General features: G+C 32.8%; 1 long non-coding RNA gene across 1 annotated transcript in view; it reads right to left on the reverse strand.

Moving 5' to 3' along the window:
• Positions 1–13,871, reverse strand: part of LOC127842386 (uncharacterized) — a 75,684-nt gene extending 61,813 nt beyond the window's left edge. The window contains exon 1 of the long non-coding RNA XR_008031591.1: positions 13,848–13,871. This is a non-coding gene — a long non-coding RNA (uncharacterized LOC127842386). The remainder of the gene's footprint in view (positions 1–13,847) is intronic.
• Positions 13,872–21,415: the final 7,544 nt, after the last annotated feature.

The following is a 21,415-nucleotide window of genomic DNA, read 5'->3' on the forward strand; positions in this document are numbered from 1 at the left end:
TTTCTTTTATTTAAATCGCTGAGTACGAAGCATCAAGCTATTTTTTAATTAATTGACAGTGATCTTTAATGTATGTCATAATATAAATTGAAATCAGTCTTAATTAAAGCTTGAGTGGTTGGTTTGTAATAAGTTTTGTAAATGTTGCTGTAGGATATGTATGCACAATAAATACTAACGCTCTGGCATATTGTGATGGAGATATGATTATATATTGCACAATAAATATGTTCTTGTGATAATATTGAGGCTATAATTAGTTTTTGAATTAAGCTAGCTAATTTCAAATAAGATACAAACACATCCCAATCCTAAAATTATCAGTAAGTTATAGTATTGTTTGCCTCTAGGCGCATAATTAATTGAAGGCCTAGTTTATCTGTTAATCCTCGCCCCATGTGGTGTCCCAGTGGGTACACTGATATTAATACACGATGTATTGGTCCACAATTAAATCTTTTATAAAAACATGTCTCTCAGGTGACTGAAAAATGGCTGTGTAGATACAACAAATACTACTACAACGGAGACTAAGATAACACATGTTACAATTAATTTGTCTTCCTTGCGTTCTTCTTATACGACAAACACTTCTAAAACAAAAAAGCAAAAAGCCGCTACTGCTACTGCTTCGGCTACTCTTACTGCTACTGCTACTGCTGCCGCTGCCGCTGCCACTGCCACTGCCACTGCCGCTGCCACTGCCGCTGCCACTGCCACTGCCGCTGCCACTGCCACTGCCGCTGCCACTGCCGCTGCCAGTGCTGCTGCTGCTGCTACTGCTAGTACTACTGCTACTGCTACTGCCACTGCTACTGCCACTGCCGCTGCCACTGCCGCTGCTGCTGCTGCTACTGATAGTGCTACTGCTACTGCTGCTGCTGCTGCTTCTGCTGCTTCTGCTGCTGTTGCTACTGCTACTGTTACTGCTACTGATACGGCTACTGATACGGCTACTGCTACTGCTACTTCTACTGCTACTTCTACTGCTACTGCTAGTGCTACTGCTACTGCTACTGCTACTGCTACTGCTACTGATTCTGCTACTGCTACTGCTGCTGCTGCTGCTGCTACTGCTGCTGCTGCTGCTACTGCTACTAATGATAATAATTCTCCTTCTACTTCTCTTTCTACTATTGCTAGCGATGCTTCATAATTTATTTTTAAATGTATCATTTTGTTAAAACAGGAAAGAACTGTTATATATATTTTCTTAAAGGTGTAAAGAATCTAAACTTTTCTGCGATTAAAGTTTTATTTAACTGGATTAGTATAGGCCACATAACAGACGCTATTGTACTGATTTGTACTAAACAACATTTTGTCATAATCAACAGTTTTAACATGCCGCAGTTTCCTTGGAAGTTAACCTTTGATTGGAGTTATGTATAAAACATTAACAAGGTATTTGTTGACAGTTTGTCCTGTCACAATTATATATTAGTTGAGCCAAACGTGTGATAAAGATCCCTTTTGGGGTGGCGATAAATACTATTTATATTGTTCAACAGTGGGAGACTGAGAAAACATATATTACAATTAATTTGTCTACTTTGCCTGCTTCTTCTTTATATAAATTTTTCTTGCTAATCGTTTAGTTTTAGTTAAGTAGGTATATCAATTTACATTTTTTGATAGATATTTATTTGGATAGTAATAGTATGTTTTATTTGACTTGACACCATTGAACCGGTTTATTCATTGATAAGATCGGGATCTCCACAGGTGTTTAATCTCGATTGTTAGGTGGGGAGAAGGGTCCGAATGATACTGTTGTCGTCGGCTTACGAATCACATTTCACAAGTTTTAGACAAATATGCATACGTTATAAACCTAAATTAAGTATTACATAGATAATAACTTATCTTTATTTTGATGAACTACGTTTAAGGTATAAAACTATAATTATCTATGTGTTGTGTGCCGCATACATACCATCTTGCTTTTTTAAATTTGATCACAACGGTCCGAAGTCATAAACATTCATTATGCATGGTTGCTAAAGCACAGTGTATACTAACTAACCTATGTTTATTGTTGTTTGCTAGGGTTATTATTTTTTATTTTTATTTTTTTTATTTGGGGGGGGGGAGGGCTTTTATAGAAGATTTCAACTAGTCCTTCTATTAACGAAAAAAAAATATTGGTATAGGAAATATAAAAGAGTAATAGACAGCTTCATTCATGCTGTTCTATTATGGTGTTTTAACGCATATAATTATGTATGGTTGATGAAGCACATTGTATGCTACCGATGTTTATTGTTGTTTGATGATGATGTTAAGTTGGTGTTGCTGTTGTTGTTAATGATGATGATGATGAGGAGGAGGAAGAAGAAGAAGAAGAAGATGATGATGATGATGGTGGTGGTAGTAGTGACGACGACAACGATGATGATGATTTTGATAATGATAATGAGATTTGAATTAAATTAATGCGCAAAGATTTTTCTTTTTAGCGGCCAAGTGCAGATATCTGCGCTCGGCCGCTGTAAGGGTTATGTAATATTTGCAATCTACATAGGAGTCAATAGCAGATACCAAGCACCATATGCTTATGAGAAACAAAAGCAAAATATTGGCAATCGCTGAAAGCTCGAATATGACTTAATCATTTTATTAAATGAAAACCGGTAACTATTTTAAACGGTTATTATATTGCAACAACTTAGCGTTGTTTATCCAAAAGACCATTGTTATAATTACAGGGACGTCAATAGGCCAAACTATTCAGGAAATATGATTTGAGTCGTCAAGGATAGATTTTGAGATCAATGTACGTCCGATGAGATTTAAAGGGAGTTGGAGGCGTAGGGACAGATTCGTTCGAATACGCACGGACTCTAGGAGAAGTTGCGCACCTTTGTAAGATATTTGCTACTGAACCGAAATTAACCGCGTGTTTGTAGACTTAACTTTTTTTTGGTTAATGACTAACCATAATTTTTGTACAGTAATTTACCTTCAATAACCAAAGAAAGTCTATGGATATATTTCAATATATGCTACTAATGCATGTATGCAGAGCTCCAGATAAGACGCTTAAAGTCGTAAAAAATTGAATTAAATTTAGTAAAAAAGTAGACTTAAATTCTGTGCGTACGGTTACACATTGGAAAAATAAAATAAGAATTCAAAATTTGTGATCATGCGTAAAACTCAATATCAATGCATATAATGTAAACATTTTATCAATGAGTTCCCACTCGTCTAGGCCCTCATTACAATTATGAAATCAACAGCACTTTAACGTTATTATGAATAACAGACCATCTTTACAACAGTCGAAAAGCCGAACGTTTTCCGTTATCTGGTCCTTTTATCGCAAAAAGTCTGCTTACCCGGCAATTGTCATGAACTCTTCTTAGACTATAAACCTTAATGCGGATGTGCCAAAAATTATATTTACCTGAAAAAAAAAGAATTAATAACAGACTTTAAGGCTGGATTATTATAGAGTGTAAACCAAGATTTTGCTGAAAAAGTTATCTGGAACTTTGCATGTATGTTGAGAGGAAATCGATTACATAATTTCAAATTTACTAGAGTACTTTTATATTGCACCACATAACATGCTATAAAACTATAATATTGAAGTGCACATATAAACTTTATTATAGATGGGTAGGTATTTCGTGTCAATCTCTTTCACATATGAAAGAGCTGTTGGTCATGCTGCTTTAAGTACATATAGATGCATGACACAATTTAGATTAAGCAAAATAAAACACTAGGTATTTGCCAAGAGTCAAATATATACGAGCAGTAAGAGCGTAATCGTGCACAGCGAGACTTACTCATGTAGAATTGAAACTCTTATTGCTTTCTTTCGAAATAATTTCATGTGTCCGATCTAATATGCAATATGCCCGGTGTTTTTTTTGCGGATTAATGTTCCGTTTTAGATCCATAATTAACGAATGCCTCAATATTTTCAAAAATTAACACCGGAATAATGTTCACCGACATTTTTTCATACAGATTGGATATAAATATTATAGAGTTTAACAAAAAATACATTAAGCCCTGTTCTCCCGGCACACGTGCTGGACACACAGGTGGTTAGCGTGTGGCTATGATAATAATTAGTGAAAACATCTTTTTGAATGATAAATAATCATATTAAAACGAAAAATCAAATTTTCTATAAAAAAAAATCACTATCGTTTTATATATAACAAGGTATCCAACTCGAAATCATCCGAAAACGGGGTGCATCGTTTTGAGCAGCCATTACTAAATTAATTTTGCAGCGATTTTCATGACCCGGTCTTATTCAACGCAGAAATGAATTTCCTTTTAGGAAATGTATATATATTGTTATATTTCTACACATGCTGGGTCAAATTTTAAGAAATAAAGCTATACATAATTCGCTTGACCCAATTGTGATCGATCAGACCGTATTTATGAATGAAATCTCCAGTTGTAAAGACACAACTCCGCATTGGAGCAATGAAATCACTCTTGTGTTTAAAATGTCAGTTGGTTGAAATGTATGTAAACAAAGGTTTGAAAATGCGCTGGACAGTTAGTTTTGATGCATAATGCTACGGCAAGCACGGTAAGAATGTTTTTTTCATACGTTTTATTGAATTATGGTATCGAGGTTCGTGAACTTTGCAGGGAAAATGCCCTTTTCCCCGTGAAGATTTCAGTCATGAATACTGTCTGATCGATCACAGCTGGGTCACGCGAGTTGTGTATCGTGTTATTTCTTAAAAGTTGACCCAGTATTTGTAAAAATATTGCAAGACATATACATTTCCAGAAAGGAAATTTATTTCTGCGTTGAATAAGACCAAGATCGTGAAAATCGCTGCAAAATTGATGAAGTAATGGCTGTTTAAAACGATGCATCCCGTTTTCGGATGATTTCGAGTTGGATACCTTGTTGAATATATATTTAACTTATTTTTTTTTAAGAAAAGTTGATTTTTCGTTATAATATGATTACTTATCATTCCAAAATATGTTTTCACTAATTAGTATTATAGCCACACGCTTACCACCTGTAGCTGGATACTTTTAAAAAACACTATACAAATTCAAGTACTTATGTACTTAATTGATTGTAAACAATGACGGTTGAAATCCGTGCGTGGGAATTTTTCTGGTAACCAAGAGCGACGTCAACGTTCATGACAAACCTGTTTATATGACATTTATTTATTGATTTTTTCCAACTTGATTGAAAATTATGTTTTATGATATTTTAATACATGTAGATGAAGTAGTTGTTTTCTCAACGAGGAGTACAATAGTTGTTCAGTACTAGACACGAGTACTTGTAACTTTCAGGTTTCTCTTTATACCACAGACATTATATAGTCATAAAATGATAAATATGTGTTTATAGAAATTGTAATTATAGCATGGTAAACAGACTAGAGAAATCTGAAAGTTTCACGCACAGGTCTGTGGCAATGGGGGTTTGGGCTACTTTATAAATATGAGGTCGATATGCAATGCACATCGGTAGATTACGTCTACCGTAATTATTTGGACTAGGGAAGGGCCACAATTCCAACACATCAGCCCCGTTATGTCCTTAATTAAATACATGTATAATTTCTTGAGTGCCAATTGCATCTTACAAATATCAAAAACATTCACGGCAGTCAATTTATTGTGTAAACCTACTGGTCTTCATGGCAATAATGAACGTATTTAGTTTAATGGAGATTATATAACGAAGGGAACTAATTCAGCTTATTCAGTTTACTAGTCAAAATGATTCGGATGTTTTCGCTTTTTTTTTCCGAAAAGTAATTTATTCAACATACGGAAAATAAACGCGCGCCACCTGTTGTCATAATTTAGTAACTTGCATTCTGCTTACTGCCTGTTGCTAACTGCCGTTGTTAATGACGCTTAGTGGCAAAACCGATTATGACTGGTTTCAGGAATAATGAACACACAAACATTGGATAGTCACCAAGCATGTTGAAACAATCATCAAGTATAACCGATAGAGAACAAGCATGTTGGAACTGTCATGAAGCATGTTAGAATAAACATCACGCATAATGTAAATATTCATCATGAATGATGTAATGTTGCAGCAATCATCAAGTATAAACGAATAGACAACAAGCATGTTGGAATTGTCATAAAGCAAATTAGAATAAGCATTAGTCATAATGTAAATATTCACCACGAATGATGTTACTTTTACCTAAATATCCTTCCATAGACATGTGTTGTTACTAAAATAGACATAGAGATTTGAGCATTGGGAGTGACCTAATCATACTGTGCTTTAGCAGTATTGCGGAATACCGTTAGTGCCATCGTGGTTACACATTAAAATCCAGAGGGCGAGAACGCGAGAACGCGATAGTACGATGGCGACAATGTGACAATACGATGATGACAGGGTGACAATACGATGGCGACAATGCGATAGTACGATGGCGACAATGCGAGAACGCGATAATACGATGACGACAATCAGACAGTGCGATGACGACAGTGCGACAATACGATGGCGACAGTGAGATAGTACGATGGCGACAATACTACAGTTCGATAGTGCGATAATACGATGACGACAGTGCGAAAATACGATGACGACAGTGCGACAATACGATGGCGATAGCCGACAGTGCGATAGTACGATGGTGCCAATGCGATAACGCGATAGTATGATGGCGGCAATTCGAAAATGCGATGGCGACAGTGCGACAATACGATGGCGACAATGCGATAGAACGATGGCGACATTGCGATGATACCACGGCGAAAGTACAATATGACTATCGCATTGTCGCCCCCGTACTATCGTACTGCCGCCATTGTATTGTCGCACTGTCGCATTGTCGTCATCGTACTAGCGCGTTTTCGCAATCGTACGAACGCATTGTCGCCATCGTATTGTCGCACTGTCGTCATCGTACTTTCGCGTTCTCGCATTCTCGCCCTCTGGATTTTAATGAGTAACCACGGTGGCCCTAACGGTATTTTGTACAGTAAAGTGCGTAAAATCTGGAATAACAATTTATATGCCGAAAACAGATGTTGAAAACCCGACTTTGTTTTATAAGTAGTAGTCTAAATATACAATGAGATTTCCGAGCATTAAATAAACATATTAAAATAAAATTCATGTTCGTATCGGTTGAAGTTCTTGTTAATAGTAGAAGCAAAGAACACAATAAAACGCTGATTGGGCTTACTAATTTGAGGCAAGAAAAAACACATCGCGCTATTATATATAACATATAACGCGCATCCGCAAAGTTCGAGCGCCCGTCTCGGTGCCGTCGTTTCAGGTAAAAGTTTCGCACAGGAGCTACCGAGTTTGGATATGAGACCACGAATCATGGCTTGACTTGATATATCAGTCAGCGTAGAACCTGACCAGACTGCGCGGTTGGACAAGCTAGGATGGACCAACTTTGGCCGCATATGACATAAGGCCCATTTTCGCATGACGCGGGTCATCTGACCTTTATAATGTGTATATAGCTTTGAATGGAATTTGCACATAGTTTTTGGCATGGACTTATTGTTATGTTAATGTGTTGCACGCTTTCAAAAGCAGAGGGCATATATAAGATCAATTATACTACGGAGTTCATTTTCTGTTGCAAAATGAAATGCAATAAAGATTGTTACTCAGCGGTGTGTACAGTATGACAGCGTTGTCTGTCTGCGATGCATTTATACTGGTTCTAAGCTGGCATACTCACCAATTGGACTCAACCATCTGCTCGAACAAGAAATGATAAGTTCTACTAGCATAAACCTTTAATTGTAACTCATTTTAAAAATATTCATGTTATTTATATTATTCAATTTATTATTCAAAATTATAATTATTATTTCCTTTATTGTTGTTTTTCGCATTAAGAAACTTATTCGGCTTACGAAACTGAAAAATCCCATTGGAAAAAAATCCCATGGGATAAAAAATCCCATGGGATTTAAAAATCCCATGGGATTTTTTGTTTTTTTTTAAACACGACTAAACGCATTAAAATATCGTAGTTGTTCATCATTTCATAAAATATGATGTTTCTAAAAGTTTCATGAATAAATCTCTCAAAATAAGAAAAAATCCCATGGGATTTTTTTTCTCCCATTTAAAAATGGGATTTTTTTATTATTATATATTTATATATATAATTGGCATAAAACCAATATACAGTCCTTAAATAACGTTAAAATACTTGCAAACGCAAATAAAACACGTTTTTTAAAATGTTCAAAATCCCATGGGATTTTTCTCCCATTTGCAAATTATGGGAGAAAAAAAATCCCATGGGAGAAAAAATCCCATGGGAAAATCGAAAATCCCATGGGAAAATGCAAAAATCCCATGGGAACCCCAACTTTGCTTATAAATTTCATAGTGAAGAAAACGCGTTTTTTGAGTGAAAATAACCAATTATTAATCAACGATAAGACTTTTATCGCATACTATGTCTCAAAGTAGCAAATCTTTAAGAAAAAGGGTACTTAAGTTTGCGAAATTTCGGTTTCGCAAAGTTTTTCCGGTGGCCGTTAATGGCCGCCATGTCCTTGATGTAAGGGCTGTCGAGATCTTGTGTTAAATTTTCCGCGTAATAATCTTCGAAAGCAAATGTCCAGCCGCCCAATGAGCGAAAGTAATGGTGCATGTTCTAGAATGGATTGTACAAAAAATATATGAAAAGAATTATTTACAAGTATACATGTGTTTACCGTGATAAACATTTTTACCTTTATAACATTACTCATGCAAATTCGAGAAAGATTTTAACATTTCTCAGGGAAATTAGAGAAAGAACTATTTCATTCTCATCATATGAAGCTTAATTGAACAAAAATCATGAATCTTAAAATAAAGGGAAGTAATTGACTTCAACAATCATTACATGAAAGTAAATCAGACAAACTCCCTGACATACTCAATGAATTAGAAACAGTGAGAGAAATAAACGTAAAGGGTGCCTTTTTGGACTAGTGCTAAATGGATTGAAAATGAAGGGAAAAGCGTCCAAATACTTTTGCTCGCTCGATTAAAATCGTTATATAAATACTCGATACATTTTATTGAACTTGAAAACGGAGCTTAATTGCAAGATCAAAATGATAGTGTAAACGAAGCTGTCCTACTCTATAAAGAAATTCACGAAAAGAGCGACAACGCAATTAACTATGACATCAACGCTGTTTGATCTCATGTAAAAATACCAACATTGAATAAAGTTTAAGTTACTCAAAAGAAAGAATGCTTGATTTAAAAGAAGTATATAAAAAAAATAAACATAACAAAAGTCCAAACTCTTATGGATCCACTGCTGAATTATTTAAAGTATTTTGGAAGAAGTTAGGTCACTTTTTTGTAAGAAGAATAAATTATGCTTAAAAAACGAAATCCTTGTCCATAACACAATACATGTAATTGTAATTTTCATTCCAATAGAAAACAACAGAGGCGTCATCTGAAAAATCTTAGCTAATTCACAGTATAAAATGTTGTTTACAAATAACATTCGGATCCGTTGCAAATTGATTTAAAACAGAACTTGATATTTTAATCTTGAAAGATAAAACTTGTTTCGTTTAATAAATCGTATCGGTAAAAACAAAAAGGATACTTACAAAATAAACTAAAAATAATAATATACCTAGATAAATTATGACGCTTGATTTCCAAAAGGCGTTCGATACCCTTTTCTTTCAATTTCGTAAACACAATCTTTTATGTGTTTTTTTTTTTGCAAATTTCGGACCTATTTAAAAAAAAATGGATAACCATAATCTTGCATTGTATGGCCTTAATACACCTATATGGATTATTGTCAAACATATCCTGTTTTTTTTTAAGGATTGCTGCCAATGAGGCCCGAATCGTGCTTACATTTTTATCATAAGTTAAGTAATTCTTGCTATAACATAAGGAAAAGCAAATAAATAAAAAAAAAAAAAAAAAGACAAAGCATATAAAATATCTTCATTTGCCGATGATGCTTCTCTTATCATTGACAGATCAGAATCATCCCATAATTGTAAGTTAGAAATGCTTAACGAATGTTCAAGATAATCTTGACCTACAAATAACTATGACAAAGCCAATTTAACTTTTATATGTTCTATGAAGTTCAGTTCTAGATCCATAAAAGATTAATAAACACTAAAATGGGGAGCTACTGCTTTTAAAAATCTTGGGATAATTTTTCATATTAACTTTCAAAACATGGTTATAAAAAATAAAAACAAAATTGAATGTATAAAAAGTTCAACAAGTCATGGGAATCGTAGAAATATTACACCACTGGAAAATATAACAAATATAAAAAATATACACCATGAAACATATAAATCAATTAGAGTATTTCTTCATTAGGCTAGGACCAAGTAAATTTAAATCTCCTGTAATTTTGAAAGAATATAATGAGGGTGGATTAACTATGATAGATATATTTTCTTTTGGAAAACACATGAAACTAAAATGTGCTTAAGAGCTAAGTGTCAGGCGACTGAAATTGTTATTCACTTAATAAATCGATAAGATATTGTAAGACAATTTTAACACTGGTTAATTGTATGCCGATAAAATATGTTTACACCTGAAAAAAAATTGGCTCGATTTCTTAAAAAAAACTATGTATTTTATATTTAACGGCTGCCAATACTATACAGTGATAATATAGAGGATATTAGTTTATGTCAGTGTACGTTTGTTTGTTATTTCACGAGTGATCATAAAAAATATATAATTTCTCTATGATCACGAGTGAAATAACAAACGATCTAACACTGACATGTACACATTTTCTGTTTCTTGTATGACCCTTTTTCAATAAAATAATTAACAGCTGTTTCCCTTTCGCTGAAAAGTTACCATTTCTCCCGTGGCGTGCTTCAAAACATTTCAATAAACAAAATGACGCCATTATACCAGCGAAATTCTCCGGTTAAACTCTTTTAAAATGTAAATAAACAGTGAAAAAAAAAAAAGAACATTTGTTGGATTCGATTGAATATCGTTTTTAATTCACTCGTGCTCATAAAATATATATATAAATCTTGAAGTAAATCTTGATATGATAATCTAAAAATATAATAAAGTAGTTCCGAATATTTGTCATTTTCACCGGTGAAAATAACAATTTGTTTATTTTTACTGCTGTTATTTCACTACAATGCCATATTTTATCATTAGGTATAAAAGAAATTATGGATATTCAAAAATGACTGATATACCAATCGTATTTCTTGAAATTAACCTGTATATTTTTGATTGTGAGAAGGACAATAGAATTCCTGAAAACTTTTAACTTGTAAATAGCATTAATGAAACATTTTAAACATACAAAACTACAATCAAAACAGAAGAATAATTGAAACAATGGTCGCTTGTTTAAAATATTACGACATCTTTAACAACTACATTATTAATCATAACTTCTTTTATAAATATTGTTCATCACATCCGTATTTTGTTAAGTCTGCATTATAATTGTAGTATATACTTAATGCAATTCAGCAATTTTTTCATCTTTCTTTTGTGCATATTATTTATAGAAACAAGATATACATGTTCACACGTTAAACGCTTTTATTATACTTCAGTTGCTATGTTAATATAGTTGTAAGTACATATGCATGACCAGCTGTGTATATAGCATGCATGCAAGTATTACTATATGGAGAAAATAAAGTATTGCTCAAATCACAACAACAACAAACACAACATGTTAACCTTTATCACGAATGTTTAATAATCCCATAATCACAGATGCATGTTCGTCCTAAAATATTTGCGACCTTGTCACAGTTAAGAGCCAGACTTTATTTGTCGAAAGAGCTTCGATGCATATCTATGCATGACTTGAAATGCACAGTAATACTATTACTTGTATTATTGATATGTAAAAATGTGCATATTGGGGGAGGAGGGGGGAATAAATCATGTGTGTTGAATCAAATTGATTACTTCAGAGCTACCTTGATGTATGTTAGGTTATATCATGTGATGCATTAGTCTTGATGTTGTTGTTGTTTTATTTTCGACTTTTCAATAGGGGCATATAATTGTTGCTTATCCGACATGAACGAATATCATCCACTGGCAAATACTTAAGCCCAAGGCTCACTATTGCCGGTAGAGCCCCGGTCCAGTCGGATGTTGCGTAGATATTCGCATGAAATGAAAGCCTAAAATTAAAATACACATGTACATCATTAATACTCGAAAAACATTGAACAGCGTGTACACCTTGTACACAGTTCTATTGCGATAACCAATATTATGACATATCGCTAACTTTGACGAAACACATATAATATGTCATATATTTTATGTTATGAATGAATATAATAGGACTATGAAAATCAAAATGTAGCAGGCACTTTAATGGCTCACTCATTTTCATTTGACCCTAGGCTTATGTAAAGGAACCCAGCTCCCTTGATAAGGATCTAATCCGGGACTGTAACAGCAAGGTAGTGCCACCACACCGGCTGGCTCTGAAGATCTGAAACACGACTAAGAGATAAGGAATTCGAAGTGAGGAAATAATAGATTTTTTTGTTCGGCTGCAACATATATGTGATTTAACGATAAATAAACTGTGTTTGAAAAGGCGACATTCAAGTGTAAAAAGAACACGCTACTAAAAATATATTATTATATGAATGTGTTTACCTTTTATAAAAGCCAAATGAGGGATAAAAACGACATTGTACTCTCGGGCTCATTGTTGTGTTCCAAGTTGCATTTATTATGTCCAACATACATTCTTTATTCTTAATATTTAATGACAGACGATAAGTAATCACCTGGTTTCCACGTCTGTGACGTCATATTGACAATGTACATAGTGTAACCCTCCCCTGGGTAAGTGTGTATGACGTCATATTTGTATGTCGGGTCCTCCCTATAAACGTAATCGTCAAGGGGCGTTGTCAAGCCCCCGGGAAAGAGTAAAGCCACAACAATAAATGCAAATATACACCAAATGCAGTACGCCATTGCAAACGTTTTTCGGTTAAAAGACACTGGACTGCATCTACATATTATATAGCACCATTTATCCACTGATACGCGGAATGTTTGTATTGTGCATAAAGCTAATAAAAATGTTTGATAAGAAAGGGTAGTATTCTTATCATTTAGCTTTAATTAAAAGACATAAATATTTATGTCGATACCTTCTTTGCACTGCGGGCAGCATTTTCCTGGCGGTGTGAATTGTCCATATTTGCAGTAGGTGCAAGGGCACTTCACGCCATAACAAGGTCGCTGAGTAGGATATGAAGTGGATTTGACAGGCCCATACGGATACCAAAGACAGGACACCGTTCCGCAGAACGTCACCAGGAGCAGAAATGAGGTTGCTTAGCACATCATTGTACCTACAATTACAGAGTAGCCGAACCTTTTAGGTCCCGTTGTCATCTTCCAAAGTTTCACCTTACAATGAAGACAAGTCTTAGCTCAACACAATAACAATGCTACATATGTGAATTATTTTGTATCGTGTTTATTTCATTATTACAATATTCTACTATATAACTTAATACTAAATATTAAATACTCTATATACTATTCTTTATATTATATACTATACTCAATATAGTTCAGCTACTTTCGATTTTTTTACTATCTAAATAAACATTCAATACACCAAAGTTAATTCACGAAGATCGTGTTAGAATTGAAATACCGATGAATACATTTACTATCATACTTTGTTGTCGAATTACCCACGATGTGTAGTGTAGGTGCTTAACATTAAATGACACGTTCTTTGTTCGTTCGCATCTTTACCCTTCCTGTCGGTTATTCGACATACAACCATGATAACACAACATCATTATACTATGTAAAGTATGTTAAAAAGAAGACTTACCTTGTTATCTGTTCTCAAGAATCTGAGCTAGTGATAGAAATGCTAGATAGCAGGTGTCTATATACCTAAAACGAATGAGATTTTACGCTACATGTGGTAAATAATCGGTTTTAAAGCTATATTAATCTGTTTCAAGTATGTGCAAATGAATATCCCCTTGAAGGCTCTTACGATACATTTATATTATGCGCATAATGCACATATTTGCAGCATATGTGTTAACAATAATTAAGAGTTAATGTCTATTTTCAGTAAATCTAATTGCAGTAATATTATCACTTCCAGTGATTTATATTTGGGAAACTTGACAATATTAATAAATCAAAGGCGATGTCTCAATTTATTTGTAATTATATTATACAAATCCATTTCCCTATACTTTCTCGGGGCATAGATCACAATCTTTTCATGTGCGTCAACTTCTTTTAATTGTTTGATTAGTAACAATATAATGGCCCAAATGTACATGGATGTATAAATCAAATATCTTATTTGATTAAAGTAAACTTTTCTATCAATTTTGATAGTTTGTCAAACATAAATAATTTTAATAATTCAATCTTAAAAAGCATATATAACAAATCGAGAAAATGGATGAAAATAGTTTGCTTATTGCACACACTTTCGTCTTACACGTACATTCATGAAGCGATAAAAGAACAATACCAAACTATGTTTAAAGTATTTGTGTTATTTATATTTCGGAAGGAGATATGACTAAGTAAATTCAACCCATAATACGTAACTCTTGCAATGTTAAACGATATTATCGCTCTGCATGTGTTGCATTTCAAATGTCAAGTGATGACGTCGTTTATCATTACATCGAATAAATATTTGTCAGATCAAATGAAATTAGTAGCTCAGACTTTCCTATTTAACCCCTGTGCCCACGCAGCAGCTGCATCATTTAGTGTGCTTATTTGAATATCAAACATATATTTAAAAAACGTTCATGACTCATTAGTGTGTGCATATTTGCATGTTGGTAAGCGCATGATGTGTCTAAAAATAACCCATATTCACATGTGTGCATAAATAATTTAATAATATTTCCTTTCTGAATTATTACATGCATAAAACATGACGGTGATTTTTATGAACACACGTTACAAATATAAAGTAATACAAAAATATTCGGATATCAGAACATCAGGTTACAGTGTAATTATTCGGATAGTAATTCTGGTATGTTTTCGATTTTCTTTTTCATCAAAACAATATGACATACAACATTCATCGTCGACAAGGCATAGAAATACATCGATATTCACGTGTATCTATTATATCGACGGCTGAAGATCTGTGAAGGCAGCCTCTACTCAAAAACAGACTTAGAAGAAAAATGATTGCTTGCTATTCGATTGACGGATTATTAACAAATGATGCTGTTAAACCCAGTTTCGGGGATGGGACTGTAAAACAATACTGTGTCACAATGTATTATGCCAATGGCTAATGATCCTTATCAGATCAGGTCATGATTGTATCCGCGATCTATAATAAACGCATGTGTAAAATTAGACGACCAGATAACTCAGACGAAAATAAGTCCTTCAAAAACATTGACATAAATTAAATGATGATGTCCTGTACTCTCTACAATAGCCTATATATATCAAGTGATTCCCAATATCAGGAAGCTTATAACACGGTGATTCAAGCAGTGCATATGGTTTTATAACCATATATACTTACTTCAGACCTTTGCGCGAATGACCAAAAGTCAGGTCTTTAAATGTCCACATCTGATTTTAGCAGGCATATTTAGAAATAATTGACTCCGTATTTATAGGATATTTTCTCTGCTGGCGCAACTAAGTTATTTGTCTGAATGATATCAACCCCAAATACAGCACACTTCTGTATAATGTACTTTCAATCTGAAAGTTCTTGTTAGTAAACGTATTCATATGGCAATCAAAAATGATTATTACGTACGAAGATTGAATGCTGCAGGATACGCTATAAATAAGCGAGTGCGCTGTTGCTACTTCCCAAAACCGTAGTTTCGCTACCACGTGATATATTTTTTGAATAACAGAATGTTATTCGTATTTATATTCAACATATTTGCCGAACTTATTGGGTACTTATGACGTTAATTGTGTTTCGAGTGCATTATTTGAACGTTCTGTTGGTAATAAACATGGGTAAAGTAATTTGCAGAAGCATTTAATGTTTCTCCAGTTGAGTCATGTACATAAGTATTAACACTCAAGATGTATTACCAGGAGATACACAATTGTCCATTGTTTAGATATTTAATAACACTGATAATTTTCCTATATAATGCAAATCAATACATGTACATACGATAACATATTGAGCATAACATACATACTTAAGTTGGGGTTATTGAAGTGGTCAATGCAAATAATTGTGATTTGAAACGAATAATGTCTAAAATAGCCTCACTATTTATGCTTATTAAATGTTTATGATAAGATGTTCATTTACTAGTATTTTTAGTTGTTACTGTTTTTCGTATAATTTCGGTGTCAACTTAATCCTAAATCCGAACAATCGGTATTATTCCTAGACAGTATTACTTAATCTGGATTAACCGCAATAACGATTTTCAACGCTCTCAAGTGGCACAGACGAAATGTAAGTTAAAGCATCACACCTTGAAATAAAATACATGTTAATCAATAGATGCAATTTGAAAGTGTGCAAAATTGTCATTAAATCTTTAGCATAGTTAGCAAATAATTTATTTATTTTTAAAGTTTTATACCGAAAGTAGGATTTCTATAGGTATACGCTAATTTCAACAAACGCGATTATTTTTAAGTTTTAAAGCGCAAAAAATAAGTATTTTTATCTTGTTATAACCATAATCTAATTGGCATAGATAAAATTTAATTTATAGCCTAGTTAGCCAGTATTTTTTTTTAAATTTTAAAACCGAAAGAAGGATTTCTATACGTTAACGTCCGTTTCGACAAACGCGATTATTGTTAAGTTTTAAAGCGCAAAAATACTAATTTCTACCTTGTTACCACCATATGTATTCTATTTGGCATATATAAAATTAAATATATAGCCTAGTTAGCAAGTACTTTATTATTTTTCAAACGGTACCGCTTTTAAAACCGAAAGAAGGATTTCTAGACGTATACGTTCATTTCAATAAACGCAATTATTTTGAAGTTTTAAAGCGCAAAATAGACGGATTTTTACCTTGTAACCACCAGATATATTATAATTGGCATAGATAAAATATTTTTCTTATTAATACTTAAATTAACTTTCATTTTAACGTGTGTGGCTTTAATGTGCTTTTCAGAAGGGCGCAGTAACCGAACATATATTCGATGGTGATACCTATATAAATGTGAAGTTTGTTTGAACATTACCCGCAACTGTAAGTAAATGTCATTATTGTTTTATTTCAAATCGTTTAATGAAAACTATAGTTGGATGTATCCCTATATATACTTTTTGGCATATAAAGGATATATTTTTTGTATAGAAAAGGTTTCCAATATGTCGAAAATGCAACGTTATTGATTCCATCTGGAAGATGAATGCAAATCAAAACAATATTTGTTTTAATGTATGAATATGGTATATTGTATTTATTTTTGTAATGAATATGTTTCGGAGTAATCTGTAGTATGTGCTTTGAGAAGTTGGTCATGTTTATTTGTTTTAAATGTATACATATATTGTGTGGGTGTTGCTTATTGATTATGTATCTATAATTAGTTTTCTAGTTAAATCGTGTTAGTTATGGCGTTATAAATAGTTCGAGTAGACGTTATGTGAGCAGCTTTATTCTTGTTCGGCAAGTATAATTGAATTTGATAACTACCCTTATTTATTGGGATGTAAAAGTATTATCTTAAACAAGTAATTTATGCGCGTATGTTCTAAGGCATTGATAACAGTAAGAGGTTTTAAATTAGTCTTAAAATTCTTTCTTTCATCATACACAAGAACGTTTGCATTATTAGGATTTAGTGCCTATTAAACAAACGAGTGATTATATTGCAATATTATCGTATTGGAATTTGTGGACTTGTTTTTTATGTGACCATCCATGCTATGAAAGTAATATGTTTTAAGCGTGATGCTTAATGATTAAGTCTGGGCGTTTGAGGTTCGGCGCTCTTATGTACGTTTAACACAGTGCTTGGTTTACGATTGATATAAACTAGCAATTGTAGCTTGGCTAAAAACATTTAATAAAATTAAAATCACTTTTTATTATCAAGAATAAGAGGTATCGGGATAAATAGCAGGGTTTACGCTTTCAATTAAGTAATGGAAAGTGTAGCATACAGTGGACCATTAATATCGCATAATCCGCGTAAATAGTACTTCCGTATCAGACAGTTTCCACTAAATTAGAGGCATCAATGCAGTTGATACATTAACGCAAGTATCACATGTTTTTAAACAACCGTTTGTTATAAGACAGTCTAGAATGCACCAGAAGATGCGAATAACGAGGAGATCTTCTACATCAGAACAGAAAAAATACAGTTTATTTGCAAGTCCAATTTGTATAGTTCATCGCAAAAACAATTAAACAAATGCCAACACATAAGAATACGTCAAAGTAACGAAAACAAAAAAAAGAGAAAAAAGTGAAAGTCAAAACATACAATAAAACTGTGATGCAAGTTTTGCAACTTTATCTGTTTCCATGAGAATATAGTATGTAAGAGAAGCATTGTTGAGTAATGTGAATTTGTAATATCCGTAATTGATTGAATAAGCAATTATGCAGTTAAATATTATATACACAATTTCAAGTTTTGCGAGACAATAAGATACATCAAAACGATACAATTTCGCTGTGTATATGCTATGTACAGTAGCACATTTAATTGCAGGCACTTTACCGAAATGGAACACATGATTTATATGCAAAATTATCCATGACTCAACCTATTGATCCTTGTACCTGTCACCCTTTCATACTTCCATTCGTATCGTAAAATAATTTAAAACGCACGACCGAGATTATAATGATACAAACGAGTATGGTTGTCCTAATTTTAAATAGATCAGTGGAATGTCAATGATTCACGCACAAATATGCATACACGGTATAAGAAAATGTATGCACTCGAGAAAAAAACATGTGCTTATGTCTAAAGTATATGGATAACTCGCCAATACATCCAGTAAGAATACATATACTATATTGATGTGTGACTAAAATACAACATACACGATTGAGAAATGCAATTGAAACATAAAATACAACTAGAACTTCTTTAAATTCTTAGTTAATGTGAACCTCTATATTAATAATAATGTATAGTGTCGATAAAACGAAAACGAGTTAACAGTAAACATCAAAAGCTGTTAACATCAAAGTTTTGCATTTACTTATTATATTCAATATATACTACTATATGTTATATATATATATATATATATATATATATATATATATATATATATATATATATGTTCGTATAAATAAAATAACGTGTGCATTAGAATTTATTTTATGAAGAGTTAACTTACTTTGGCAAAAGTGTATATCTATATACCTTGTATATGATTTTTTGGAGATAAGCATAACATTGTATACGAGCTGAATAAACCTATACAACCAGCATATACTGGCACAGTTGCATCGGCTTAAATATTATTCAGCCACGTTGACATGTCCTTAATAGTTCTGCGATCCCAGGTACCGGATAGGCTATACCTGACTGCCATACACTATAGTGTTGCATCAAATATTAACGCTCATGCATTACGTATTTATTTTCTCATATGTAAACTACCATGTGCATGTTTGGTAAGCATTTATTTCTAATAATATCAAATGTTTACCTCTGAGCTACAATTTCTCAGTTAAAGTTCAATTATCAACATCTCGTTTCTGTTAGCTGTGTGGATGTTGCTAACATTATTTAAGTAAATGCACGGTTGTCAGTTACCAAAACTTACTTCCAGTACACAGTATCTGTAGTAATTGCGCAATGGACCTACCTGAATCAGAGCTTGAGCGATAATAAACTTAAATATAATTTCGCACTCCTATCAAAATGTATTTGGCCATAATGTGAATCTAACTCTAGAATTGAGCTAGCAGGATCAACATTTGTAAGTGCAATTCCTATTTCAGCTATCTTTGGCATTTATACATTCGATACTTTATATATATATATTTATTTATTGTAAAAGCAATATGCATTTTATAATTATGACAAATGTTATTAAAAAATTTACGTCAGAATAGTATAACCAATGGGCACAAAATGGGGGTTATGACAAAATGCCATTGCAAATTATGTAAGAATGATAAAATATGTCCTACAATTTGATCGAACGTTTGAATGACGTTTGATAATGTCTATATCCTTCTGCAAATAAATCATTCATGGGATGTCTTCGTTGGTAATTGTATATGAAACATCATATGGTTTGTTTTGAAATGGTTTCATGAAATGACGTGTGCATGTTCAGTAGCCAACGATAACACACGCATATTTGTCAAAACAGATCGAACGTTGATAAAAATAAAACTCTAGAATGACGGTACAGAATGAGCAGGACAAGAAAACAAACAAAACATGTGTAATTAAATTGTAAATAAAGTTAATAACATTGATCTCCGTCTTGACTATTTAATTGTGATAAGTTTTTAAACCTTTACCGGTTCCGTGTATTCAATATTTATTCAATTGTACATTATATTATTTAATATATAAAGATATGTCCATTTTCTTAGAATTTTAAAGACGATCAGCCTTTTTTGTATTTGCTTGTATTATTATGAGCGAATAAAACACCAAATACATGAACAGAAGTTTAATGCGTTCAAGTGTTAAAATGATCCAAAGAAATGTTATAAGGTTTCGCCGTTTAACCGTATTTTCTGTACTTGTATATAAAATAACACTTATATTTTGTCAAACTGTATAGTTTATTATATGTATATATTTTTCTCCAAATGCAAACAACAATTTCGATAATGTAATACAACTGTGTAAGTGTTCTAAATTACTGATTTAATAAAAAGATAGCCACAGCTTAGTTTTTATGTTATGTTCTTGTTGATAAGTCACTGTATTTGAACTTCGTATCATTAGAACAGTAATACATATAATAAATGCCTTGAAAGTCAATACACATATTTAAAAGTATTACTTGCTAGGACGAACCGTTTGAAATTTTAAAGACATGCGTCTTTTGATTGTGGTTGTTTAATACAAATAAAATAAGTTTCGATTTTAAACGACTATATCTAAACATTATTAAATTAATGCAAAGTTGTCTATAAAAAATGAACGTGTGTGCGTCCGGCAGATTCTTAGACATAGCGTGTTTATACAATATGCAAAATTGTTTTTTGAAGCGCAAAACACCATTATACCGTTGCTTTGTTAAAATAGTCTTAGAAAACAACCATAAGTTCGTGCGCAGTAAGTGTATCTTGTTACTTACGTAAACACTGTAACTCTCTAAGATGCAACCAACATGTTACGACTTTAAATTGGACGTTTTAAATTCTAAAGAAGTATAAGAATTAGTGCGATGTCCAATGTAACTGCAATTCAGGAACATTGGACAACGCACTAATTATTGTACTA

This window comes from Dreissena polymorpha, chromosome 8 (genome assembly GCF_020536995.1).
Source record: "Dreissena polymorpha isolate Duluth1 chromosome 8, UMN_Dpol_1.0, whole genome shotgun sequence".
Classification (NCBI taxonomy): domain Eukaryota; kingdom Metazoa; phylum Mollusca; class Bivalvia; order Myida; family Dreissenidae; genus Dreissena; species Dreissena polymorpha.